Consider the following 13479-nt stretch of genomic DNA (forward strand, 5'->3'; position numbering starts at 1 on the left):
TTTAAAAAAATGCTCCCTTCAGGATTCGAACCCAGGATCTGCATTCATCCAACAAGATGATGCATCCACCGTAGATCTTGATGATCGAATGGCTGAAAATGGTTCTCCGGTCTTCTTTTATTTATGGTTCTTTCTTGAACCTCTCCCTATATATATATATATATATAGGGGGCGGTTATTCAATAAACCATCCTTATTTTAAGAATTACGAACCAGCAAAAATGCATGAATTTTATGTATAACACGCATGAATAAACTGTATAAAGGTATGAATATCGGAAAAATAATTTTTTGCTACATTTGGGATTCGAACTCATGACCATGAATATATCCAACAAGGTGATGAATCAACCGTAGATCTTGATGATCTAAGGGCTGAAAATGGTTCTTAATTTATATTTTAATAAGCGTTCTTATTTTAGCCTTCCCCTATATATATATATTCCATTCGGTAATAGACTCTCCGCTATATTGGGCGTAAATATATATACATATATATATTTAAATAACATAGTAAATAAAAAAATTAAAGATCACTTCTTAAACTCAAAACCTCAGATCTTGAACATTAACCTCCTATCGCTATACCAACACACACTTAGCTCCTCTTTTTAATTTAGCTTTGTGTGTGCTCCTTGAGTAATTTCAGCTGACGAAAATTAATAGAGTAAAATGTTGTTTAAATTTGAGAATTATGCAATCTTTGATAAAGAAATTGCAACTCCGAATTTATATGAACAAGAACTTTTACAACTTAAGGAAATAGAAAAGCAGAAATCAAACAATAAAAAAAAAATCAGAACTAAAAAGGAGATAAACAAAAATAGATTATTCAAATTGCCAAGTCAAGATGGTATCTCTGTCCGCAAGAAGAATTTCGCTTCAATAGTGCTTTTGATTCAATCTTGGTCGCAGCCTGAACCTGACACTCTTGTATGTCCGATCAATCGATCGATCGTCGGCGCTAGCGGCGCCCAAGGGAAGCCCTCTCTCCAAGCCCACAAATTATTAAGTCCATGGACTTAACAACTTATATACAAGAGAGAACTTCTCTCTTTTGCCAATATGGACAAGTTGCATTTCCAACTTGAAATGTTACTTCTCTAGCTACTCCAACATCTAACCTTCGGCATACAATATCTTACTCACCGAAAATCAATTTTGAAACTTCGAGTATACCATGTTCAGCTACTCACGACGTATATTAACATCCAATAATTATTTTATTCAAATAATAAATATTTAATAAAATAATTATTATAACCAAATGGTTATTCAAGCTATATATATTTCCGACAATTTTCAACATGAGTGAGAAAGTCGTATACAAATATATGCATGTAGTTAGCTCGATCATCTTAAGAAACACTATTGCATTTGGAAATGTAGCTTGTGACTTTGAACCTACCGTAGTCAATATCATCGACTATACCGACGACCTAGTGGACATTGTGGCTTGAACTAGTCCTCCTTAGTGTATATTGAGTCAACAATATTGATATAATAATACCTCAATCCTCATTCGTTCTCATATGTTTTGTGTATTCTAGGCCTTGGAACACCTTTTTGGATTCATAAGTGCATCCATAGAATGAAATTGACCCTGACAGGGCCCTTATTAGGGTTTGACCCAAACAGAACATAGCAAATTCATACAAAACAGAGCAGACTCGAACGGAATCGAACAGACTCATAAACATCAATTACCCTACTAATAAACCCCTAATTAATCTCAATTAACTTTCTTAATCTCATTCAAGGATTAAGCATAATATTGGGGGACCAAAGACGCATGACACTCTTAAACACATTCTAATTACTTATAAGGTCTATATAAAAAACAAGATAAAAAGAGAAGCGAGGATTTTTCTTTACACAATGAAAACACACATGTACAATGACTGCAGAAAGCACAATGGCTTCAAAAACATATCATCTTCTTAGTTTTTTCAGGCGATCATATGCCGAAACTATTTTTTTCTATATTTGTTGTAGGGGTTTTGACTCACCCGTTGATATTTTTTATTTTCATCCTTAAAATAATATGAAAATTATTAAGTAAACGTTGCGTTATTTTTAACTATTAATTAATTTTTATAAGAATAATAAAAATTATCGCTATTAAGAAAAAGAAATAGATATGTCTCACCCTCTTCCTAATACTCTTCTTATTGATATGGAGGATTTTTCTTTTCATATTGAGTTTGTTTTCGAAAATCTCCCTCTTTATTGTGGTCGTTGCAAGATTACGGGACACTCCCCCGATAGATGCCGCAAGTCGAAGTTTGGGGGGATGGGTGAGCAGAATGACACTGTCAATGACAAGGCTAACAATGGGCCGCATTGCCAGGCGACGATTACCTCGAATGAACAGGCTGCAAATATAAATGTCCAACAACAACTAACTTGGAATCCGGTGCAGCCAGAGTTTGGCCAGCAGGAGGCTGCCACTTTGAAGAAGCAGCAGCAGGTTGCTCCGACGGAATGCTGCGGCTTGGTCAAAGATCGCCGAACAGGCGGTAAAAAAACAGATTGTTGTTCCGATTCTTCAGAAAGAGGCTGTCGAGACACGAAATGCATTTCAGGCTCTGGACTTGGAGAATAATGCGGAGACTTGTTTGGATACGGGAACGGGCGTGGATCCTATTTCTGGACCGTCTTTCGGGATTCATTTATCTGAGCCGGATTTGTTGGACAAAATACTGGTTCCGATTCAGGGGAATAAAGATGTGATTAAAGATAGTGACTTGGTCATTAACGAGGAGGACTCTGATGTGGAGGAAACTTTGGAGATGGAGGCTCCGGATGGCACGGGTTTGAACAAACCGATTATTGACGAAACAACAGTTGCTCTCGAACGTGACCCAACTTTGGACAAAAGCGGGGGTGTTTCGCATGAAGGTAACAAGGATTTGGCCGCTCTTGGGCCGGACAATATTACTAGTCGCATTAGTCGGTTAGAGGAGCAGGTTAGTCAGGGGATGCAATTACTCTCGGACAAGACGACCAAGCGGGGACGTGGCCGCCCAAAGGGCACGGGAAAGGGCATGGGAAGTGAGCCCATGCAAGCAGTTCCGGAAGGTAGCATAAAAGGTCGCCTCAGGAGTGCGGGGGAAATGGGCTACAATCCGAGGAACTTTGTGATTGATTATAGCAATAGTGATAGCATGAATGCAATGAATAACATAGTTCATAGACGTTGGTCAGATGAGATGGACGACTATCCTGATTTATGGGATCGCTAGTGTCTTCAGGTTTCTTTGTTTAACGATCTCTTTTCGAGTTTCGTGCCCTTAGTCTGCGTTTTGTGCTCTCAAGGGATTCTTTTTACTTTTTCTTTTATAAAAAACCTCAATTTAAATCGCTATTAAGAAAAAAAAATCATCGAGAAACTCCTTGTACCCAACAGGACACCACCTTTCATCATCTCCAAAGTCCAACAAATCCGTCGCCTACTGTTTGGGGGAATAAATAACACATGAAATTTAATTTCTGAATTCTTCGTATGTAATAAATTAAGTTTTAACCTTAACTCTTTAATTATTTGATTACTAATTATAATAGTATAACTTATATAAAGAGTTTCCCAACTTCAATTTGATACTCGGGCAAACTTAAATGCATTAATCTAAGAGCAATATAATCTCTGGGAATTCGGTAGCATCGTTGAGAAAATTGAATTTATTTCAAAAGTTTTCCTACTGACTTTATATATATATATATAGCCCCAATTTATTTCGGTAGGTTAGATAGCCTAATATCAACAAATGGAAAATGAATGCACAGACCTAATAAACACATTCGCATCATTGATTTTGTTGTTAGGAGAAAATTATTTATTAGATATTTGATAAAATCACCTATTTCGGCAGCTTCTCTCTTTTCTTTTTTCCCCTCTAGGCGGAATTGACAATTTATGTGTACTAAAAATTAAAAGATATATTTACATAAATATATATAAATATTAAATAAAATTAAAATATAAACAAATATAAAATATATTTTAAAATAAAATAAAATAAAATAATCCACATCAATTATTCAATAAAATCCTGAATTTGAAAATATAAATTTTCAACTTTATCATGTTATGAAAATTACAGTAATTAAATAAATTTAAAAACTATTCGATAATAAAAATTAACATTACGCATAATTATTATAAAGTATTACGTGTCAAAAATAAATAAATATTTGCATACACAAACATAAATAAAAAATTACAAAATTTTAATGAAAAAGAGAAAATATTTTAAATTTTAAAGTTTTCATAATATATTCGTTTAAATTAATTTTTCATGATTTTTATACTATATTAAATTTAGGGGTAATTGCCTGTAAATCCCTAACGTTTACACAGAATTGGTTTTTGCACCTATTTTTATTTTTATTCTTTTAAATACCTAACCTTTAGTTTTTGTCTCAAATTTGTCCAGCGATCGATTTTTTCTTACGCCGGCGCCGGAAATGCCACTGTGGCAGCCGAAATTGATGAGGTGGCAGCCAGAATTGACACCTAAACATATTATTTACATGTGGCAAAAAAATAAAAATAAAAAAACAAAAAAAAATTCCAAATCATCATCATCTTCCTCAAACCCTTATCCCCCTCCCCCAACAAGCCGCCGCCTCCCCCCTGCCAGCACCACCGGCGCCGCCTCCCTTCCCTTCGCCGTCGCCGCAACACACAGAGAGGTTCTCGGCACCTCCGTCTCCCTCAGAACTACGCCGCCACCTCCGTCGCCGTGACACACAGAGAGCTTCTCGGCACCTCCGTCTCCCTCAAAACTACGCCGCCATCTTCGTCTCCCTCTGAAAACTTGGCACACCCACCTCTTCTTCTACGGCGACTCAGGGCAGCGGCGACATTCTAGCCTCCATTCCCTCCGATTTTCGACGACAAAAATGACTCTCTTTCCTCTGTTTCAACATTGGCCGACAGTAGCAACTCTCTCGATTTGGAGAGGGGCCGACGGAGATGGGCCTCTCGAATTGGAGAGGGGCCTACGGAGAGAGGCCAACAGAGGAAGACAGGAGAGGGGCCTCTCGATTTGGTCAGGTAGCGGCGGAGGGTGGGGGAAGGGGAGGGGTCGACGGAGGATGGGGAAGGGGAGGTGGTGGTGGCGTGGCCGATTTGCAGAGATCGGCGCCCGGTGTGGCAGATGGTGGGGGAAGGAGAGGAGGGAGGGTGGCGGGTGGGGGAACGAGGGAGAGGGGGAAGAAGACGGGGGGGAGGGGTCGACGGAGGATGGGGGAAGGGGAGACAGTGGTGGCGTGGCCGATTTGCAGAGATCGGCGCCCGGTGACAGATGGTGGGGGAAGGAGAGGAGGAGGGGCGGCGGGTAGGGGAACGAGGGAGAGGGGGAAGAAAACGGGGGAGGGGAGGGGTTATTCCACATGTGAATTTTTTTTTTGTTTAATTTTATTCCACATGTCAAATATATACTTAGGTGTCAATTCCGGCTGCCACCTCGTCGATTCCGGCTGCCACAGTGGCATTTTCGGCGCCAGCGTAAGAAAAAATCGATCTCCGGACAAATTTGAGACAAAAACTAAAGGTTAGGTATTTAAAAGAAGAAAAATAAAAATAGGTGCAAAAACCAATTCCGTGTAAACGTTAGGAATTTACAGGCAATTACCCCTTAAATTTAAAATGCATATTGAATACTTTTTCATGAATTAAATTTGATGCTCTATAGAAAAGAATTAAAATACAAAAAAAAAGAAAAATAAAAAATAGTGAAAAAATTGGTGGGAGAAGAGAGAGAAAAAGAGAAGGGGAAAATGGAAGGAAAAAACTCATCTTTTATATCTATATAGATAGTACTGTTATTAGGTTGAATGATAACAATATTACATGATATGATACAACAAACTATTTCAATAGTGACATATTTTTTGATAAATAATGACACTTATAAACGTGACTGATTAAAATGGTTACATATTATAGTTGGGTAGTTATTATGTGTATCACAAAAGCTAAGACATGTCACTAAATTTAGTAATATTTGAATGAGTAATTATTTTTGTGACATGTAAAAGTGTAGTTATTTTTGTGATATGTGAGAGTGTAGATATTTTTTATGACAATATAATTTATAATTAAATATTTATTTAAAAAATAATTTTATTAATAGTTAAAAGTAATATAATATTGTGGGTATATATAAAATATTTGTGAAAGAGTGTGATACATTCACACACACACAGAGAGGGAATATATATATATATATATATATATATTGTGATACCTACGCGTAACAAAAATATTCTGTGATAATTTTGGATGCCACAAAATTTGTTACATGAATAAATGTTACAAAATTTATTATATTTTTAAATGTAACAAAAAAATTTATATTTTTTTGTGTAACTAAAGTACATAGATACATGTATTAGTAAACTTTGTTACATTTAAAGATGTAACAAATTTTATGATACAACTCTTGATGTCACTAAAATTGTGTCACTACTAAATCATTTTGTTTTAGTACTATGACCATAAGTGTTAATTACGAAAAAATTTAATTCGTACTATTCGTGCTAATTAAGTGCGCAAACGAAGGCTTATTGGGGTGAAAAAGACAACAATCTCCAACCATCCGCCGTCACCAGACGACGCCTTTCTATTCTCTTCTCAAGTGAAAGAAAGTGAAGTAAATGATGAAAATGAAGATTTAGTTCAAGAATTTAGTTAGCTAGATTTGTGAGATCTCGTATTATTTATTAATTTGGTAATTTATTTTGTAATTGGATGTGTTGAAAAATGAAGAAATTAAAGACAAAAAGAATGTTGATTTGAATTTTGTTCATCAATTCTACTTGGATTTGTTAGAACAAACTGCAAAACTGTGAATTTTTTTTATTGGAACAAATTGTGCCATTTTTGCGCGACAAATCTTGGAACAAATGGTACGAAAGAATCCATTTGCACAATTCATTCCAAGTGTTGGCGCGCAACACTTGGCACAAATAGTGCGCATAAGTTCTTTGGCATCATTCGTGCCAAGTGTTGGTGCAAAAGATGTTGGGATGAATGGTGAGAATAAATACTTTCGCACCATTTGTGCCAAATGTTGCACGACAAAACTTGGAATGAATGGTGCAAATGAGTTTTTTCCCATTACATATGTCAAATGTTGCACACCATCACTTGGAAAGAATGGTGCAAATGAGTTCTTTTGCACCATTCGTTCCAAGTGTGGGCTCGATAGAGTTTGAGACAAATGGTGCGGAAAGGTCTATTCGCACTATTTGTGCCAAATATAGTAATTTTATGTATCTATACATCAATATTTAATGTGCACATAATTTATTTTACAACTTCAAATGATCATGACTTGTTCAATTTAACCCCTTTTTACATATCAAATTATTTAAATCTCACATATAGTCATTGAATATATTTTTATTAGAAGAATAACATGATTTTACGAAAGAATAAAATTATTTAAAAGAGAAAAAAAGAAAAAGAAAGGAAAAAAATAATATACAAACAAACCTTCAATTTTACTTTAATCATAAAATTTTCAATTGATTTATAATTAAATATTTATATTTTAATACTATACTAGTATGTCCTCCCGTGTGATGTACGAGCCACAATATATTTATTTTTAAAATTTTAAATTATGTAAAAATATCAGCATTCATTATTTCGAGTTAGATTAATTGGTAATAAAAGAATTATGTTAATTTAAATATTAGTATTTGATTTAAAATAGTTTATAATAACAATATTATCAACTTAATGAGTATCATATTAAATTTAATGAGTATTGTATAATAATAATAATAATAATAATAATAATAATAATAATAATAATAATAATAATTATTATTATTATTATTATTATTATTATTTATTAAATTAAGATTTTATGAAAGGAGAAAAGAAAAAGAAAGCAAAACCAAGAACCCTTGAGAGCACAAAGAAGCAAATTAAGGGCCGAGCCTCATTAAAACCCTTTTAAGGCAAACCCGAGAGGAAAAATCCTTAAAAGGGAAAAAGAGTACTCATTTAAGGTCAAATCTGCGAGGGAGCTGAAAAGAGACAGCTTCAGAAGCTCCGGGCTAACCATCGCCTCTAAGCAGCTCGGTTCCCAAGCGCCGAAAAAGAAAGTCCAACAAACAAAGAAAACAATCGAAAACGAAAACTCGAAAGAAGACCAAAACCAGCTAACCCAAAATAAAGGAGATAACACTCCAAGAATCAACCTATCAATGACGGAAGCTGTTGATTCCCAACCAGACTCGACGCTAAACAACCCCAAGAGGTCGTTCACGGAGAACCAACGGGACCCGACCAGCTGCGCCTCAGCACCGAGCTCACCCAGATGCTGAAAAAGGACACCACTGACGCCCCAACCCCAACTCCAAACCACATCAAACCAGCCACAAACCACCTCCAAAGCCAACTCATCAATCCTGCTAAACCAGCAAACCGATTGCCACTTGAAAAGCTGCCAACAATTAAGTGACCATGCGAATATGAGAATGCGTAGCCATGTCAACACGAACAACATGTTTAATCTCATCAATCTCGTGAGGCCACCACCCCACAGTTCTCTCAGGATTGGCCAATGATGTCAGCAACCTTATTACCCTCTCTAAAATGTGAGTGATGTGAAGCCTAAAAGTCGAAAGAAAACCCAAAACCTCCTCCCAAAGGGACAACTTTAGCACGATTTTGCAAGAGACCAACCACATAAGTAGAATTTGATTCAATCCAGAGATCAGTCCATCCTCTAATCTTGGCAATTCTCACAGCTGAGATCACCGCAAAAAGTTCTGCTTCGAAGGCATAGCCCACGCCCAACGGCCTTATAGTGAAAACACCCACGCACCCAACCCCAGTGATCACGAAAAACACCACCAGCTCCGAGCACCCCCGGTGCACCTAAAGCCGACCCATCTGTGTTCACTTTAATCCAATGCTCCGTAGGTGGCCACCAGTTAACAGTAATAAACCTTGGCGGAGGGGCAGCCCTGCCTTTAACTCCAATGGTGCGAAGAATAATATAATCGGTTCAAGTGTTGCTCATACGACCCAGATGTTTAAAATTATTCTCTATCTCCAAGAAATCCACCTTGACAACATGAATGACATGCTTATAGGAGAAATTCTTGTCGTAAAAAATGCAGCTGTTCCGCTAAGACCAAATCGCCCAAATCATGGTAATAATGCCTGCCTTCCAGAAATTGCCAACCTGAGTGCTAAGCTCCCGATTCCATGCTAAGACCAAAAAGCTATGAATATCCAACGTCTGCCTGCCTTGGGGAAACTGAAACCAATCTAAAAATTCCATCCAAGCGCGCTGAACAGGAGTACAGCCCCCAAAAATGTGATCCGTCGTTTCCGCATCCTTCATGCAGATAGCACACCAATTCGGCATGATCAAACCGTGCCGAATAAGACGATCATGCGTGGGCATAATAATAATAATAATAATAATAATAATAATAATAATAATAATAATAATAATAATAATAATAATAATAATAATAAGGGTTAATTACGCGAAAAATCATGAACTTTGGGCCGATTCCAAGTTTGCCATGAACTTTTTTTTTATCAAATTTTCCCAGAACTTAACCAATTGATCAATTTTGCCACGGTTTTTACCTCTGGTGAAGGTCCGGTCTTAGCTGGCGCCTACGTGGCAATAACGAGCTGACATGGCGCCTACGTGGTAATACCGAGCTGATGTGGCGCCTACTTGGAAAAAAAATAAACAAAAAAATAGAAAATCAATTATTTGCCAAAACCTGCGGACCACCGACCGCCGCTCTTCCCTCCATCTTACCGCCAACCGCCGCTCATCTTCTTTGTCTAGAAAAAATCCTCCTCCCAAAACATGCAACGCCGCCGCTGCCGACTGACGAAGTGGAGCAAGTGACCAACTCCGGCACCAAATCACAGACCCAACCGCTGCCTTCCCCCAACCACCTCTCAGATCTGCCGCCTCCTCCGCTGCCTTCCCCTACCACCACACCTTTCTCTTCATCGCCATTCCCCACCACCATCACCAGATCCGCCGTACCTTCCCCCACCACCACACCAGATCCACCGCCTTCATCTTCCCCCAACCACCTCTCAGATCTGCCGCCCTCTGCCGCCCCCTCCGTTGCCTTCCCCCAACCACCTCTCAGATCTGCCGCCCCCTCCGCTGCCTTCCCCCAACCACCTCTCAGATCTGCCGCCCCCTTCGCTACCTTCCCCCACCACCACACCTCTCTCTCCACCGCCCTCCCCCACCACCATCACCAAATCCGCTACGCCTTCCCCCAACCATCTCGTAGATCTGCCGCCAACCATCTTGCAGATCTGCCGCCCCCTTCGCTGCCTTCCCCCACACTACACCTCTCTCTCCACCGCCCTTCCCCACCACCTCGCAGATCCGCCGCCCCCCTTCGCAGTATCAGGTGGTTAGAAGAGCTTCTTTCCGGCAAGCTCGACACACACACACACACACACACACAGAGAAGTTTTGGGCTCAAAACGATGACGTTTTACCCCACCTAAACGTCGTCGTTTCTTGTTCCCGCCGGCGATGCCACGTCAATTTTCAGATAACTTAAAGAGTGCCATGTCAGCACTCTATTTGGGGTTTTCTCAAAACTATGGCAAAATTGATCAGTTGGTTAAGTTTAGGGAAAATTTGATTAAAAAAAAGTTCATGGCAAACTTGGAAATCGGCCCAAAGTTCATGATTTTTCGCATAATTAACCCTAATAATAATAATAATAATAATAATAATAATAATAATAATAATAATAATAATAATAATAATAAGTCAATCTTTGTTTGAGCAAATAACACTAAACCATCAATATAACAAAATTAATAGTCATCATTTAATCCAAAAATCTTGGGCTCTTAAAAATTCAAACTGTATTATTATTAAACGTTCGTATTCAAATAGCCCAAAACTAATTAAAAAAAATCAGGAAAAATATGAATAATATAAAAAGAAAAATATTACAACAAATATATTTATATAAATAAACAAATAATTCATACATATAATTAAATAAATCTATATAATATATTCAATTCTAATTTTAAGATATATAAATAATTTTTTATTTACAAAGTTAATACAAATTTCCTTCTCCTTAATTTCATTAAAACTACTACTATAATTTTAAAATATTTAAATTTAAAATAATTATAATTAAACAACCATGTAAAGATTTTTGAAAGAAAAAAAAGGAATTTACTTATTTTTTCACTAACAAGCGAAAACAAAATAAAAATAGAGTATGATGTTCAACATTGTAGATAAATATGAGAGAATGAAAATTTATTTTGACACTTTAAATGATCATAACTCATTTATTTCAAATTTATCTTTTATAATTTTTATATTGAATTAATGATCTTCTCGTAATCTTAATTTAACATTCACATTGAATATTTTTTTTATGAATCAAAATTAACGAATTTTTGAAAATAATTAAAATAAAAAATAAAAGAGAAAATTTGAAAGAAAAAAATGAGAGGGGAGAGAAAATTTGAAAATAAAAAAACTTCTATTTGATAGTGTTATATACCAGATGGGATCCTCTGTCCCACAATATTGTGTGTACCACGTGTACCACTCTTCATTTCTTTATTTTATAAATTGTTTTTTTATAAAAATAAAAATTATTATATTATTATAAACTCTAATTAGTATTTATCATTGAAAAATTAAAATTTAAAAAATTATATACCCTAACTTTGAATTAATGAACCCAAATAATCTATTATTAATTCAAATAAATATAAAAAAATAATTATAAACCCTAAATAGATGAGTGAACCCTTGTTAATTATCTTTATAATATATAAAAGCATAATAAATTAAAATGGAATAAAAAATAATTTATAAATATAAAGAAATGAAGAGTGGTACACGTGGTACACACTATATTTTGGGACAGAGGATCCCATTTGTGTTACATATACTCCCTCTGTCCCATATGGATAGGCTGATTGGGATTTTCACAAAGATTAAGAAAAATCACTGGAAAATAAAAATATATAAGTAAATTTCCTAGTATGCCCATATTTATTATTTAATGATGTATTAAAGTGGGAGTAAATTAAAGAATTAAATAGGGATATAATTATAAATGAGTAAAAAAACATTATTTTTTTATGAAAACAAGCCTATATAAATAGGATATTCAGAAAAGGAAAACTAGCCTAAGCATATGGGACGGGGGTGTAGATAATATAGTTCCACCATAGATAGATGCACCATAATTATCGGAAAATTAGATATATAAATAGTCAACGGGTGGGAAAAAAAGATTATTCGACCCATTTTAGTCATACCCACCCACCCAATAATCTCCGTGGATGGCGCCATTGAAAGCTTAGAAAGCGTAATCTAATATGGGAAAAAGCATTCCCACCAGAAAAGAGGTTAAAGTGGAGCAGAAACTAGTATCCAAAGTTTATTAATTTATGAACCCTAGTTAGGATTCTTAATTTGGTTGACTATGTCACTCTCACTCATCACTACTCCCACACCTATTTTAACTAATTAAATCGCCATTAGTTGCAATCTCATCATTAACTAAAGTGTCCTTTCTCACTGTTTTCCTTTACCTTTCATCAACTTTGGCATTTTTTGACTGGTCCGGCTATTGAATTTAAACTAATTTTTATTTTATTATTTTCATTTGAGGTCAAATTAAGTTGCTTCCCTAAATCCAGCGAAATTATTGCGAGAATTATGAATCATTTTTAGATTTTTATAATGAAGATTTACAATAAATGCATCATATTATTGAATAAATACATCACATGAGTTGGAAGAATGATGAAAAAACTATTATTTTTTGAATATATTAAATTTAACAATCGAATACATTAATTTTATATGTTTAATATATTGTTCACACATACCCACGATAACTGGAGTAATAATTAATTTAGGTATTAATTGGGATGCCACATTTTCATGATACAAAAGCCAACAATCAAAGAGAGAGAGATTTGTGTAAGCTCCCAATAGACCTTGTTTCATGTAAAGCAAACAACCAGTACTGAACAAGATCCATGTGACGCACTAAAGATATTTTGAACATCAAATTCGAATATTTCACCAATTAGATTACTGCGAGCTGCAAGCTTATAAAGAACTTATTTAAATCTAGTTTCATTTGTCAAATTAAGGGTTGTGGCGTGGGCCGAATTAAAATAATTAAATTGAAATTTCATCACTCAATTGTATTGCTAAAAAGTAAAAGTCTAAGCCCCAAAAATGAGTAAAGACCATAGTATACATCTGGTTTTCATCTTAAGAGTATAGAATTAGTAATCCATGAAAGCCGTGTAAGAATTGGTTGAGGTAGTAAGTAAATTTGATCACGTGTGTGTAACTTTTATAAAATGCAAACCAAAAACACATACATATATACTAGTACATGTGTGTGCTGGAGAAGAGAACAGCACATTACACATATAAGCGCATCCCGTGA

The sequence above is a fragment of the Salvia miltiorrhiza genome, chromosome 4 (assembly GCF_028751815.1).
Source record: "Salvia miltiorrhiza cultivar Shanhuang (shh) chromosome 4, IMPLAD_Smil_shh, whole genome shotgun sequence".
In the NCBI taxonomy this organism is placed as follows: domain Eukaryota; kingdom Viridiplantae; phylum Streptophyta; class Magnoliopsida; order Lamiales; family Lamiaceae; genus Salvia; species Salvia miltiorrhiza.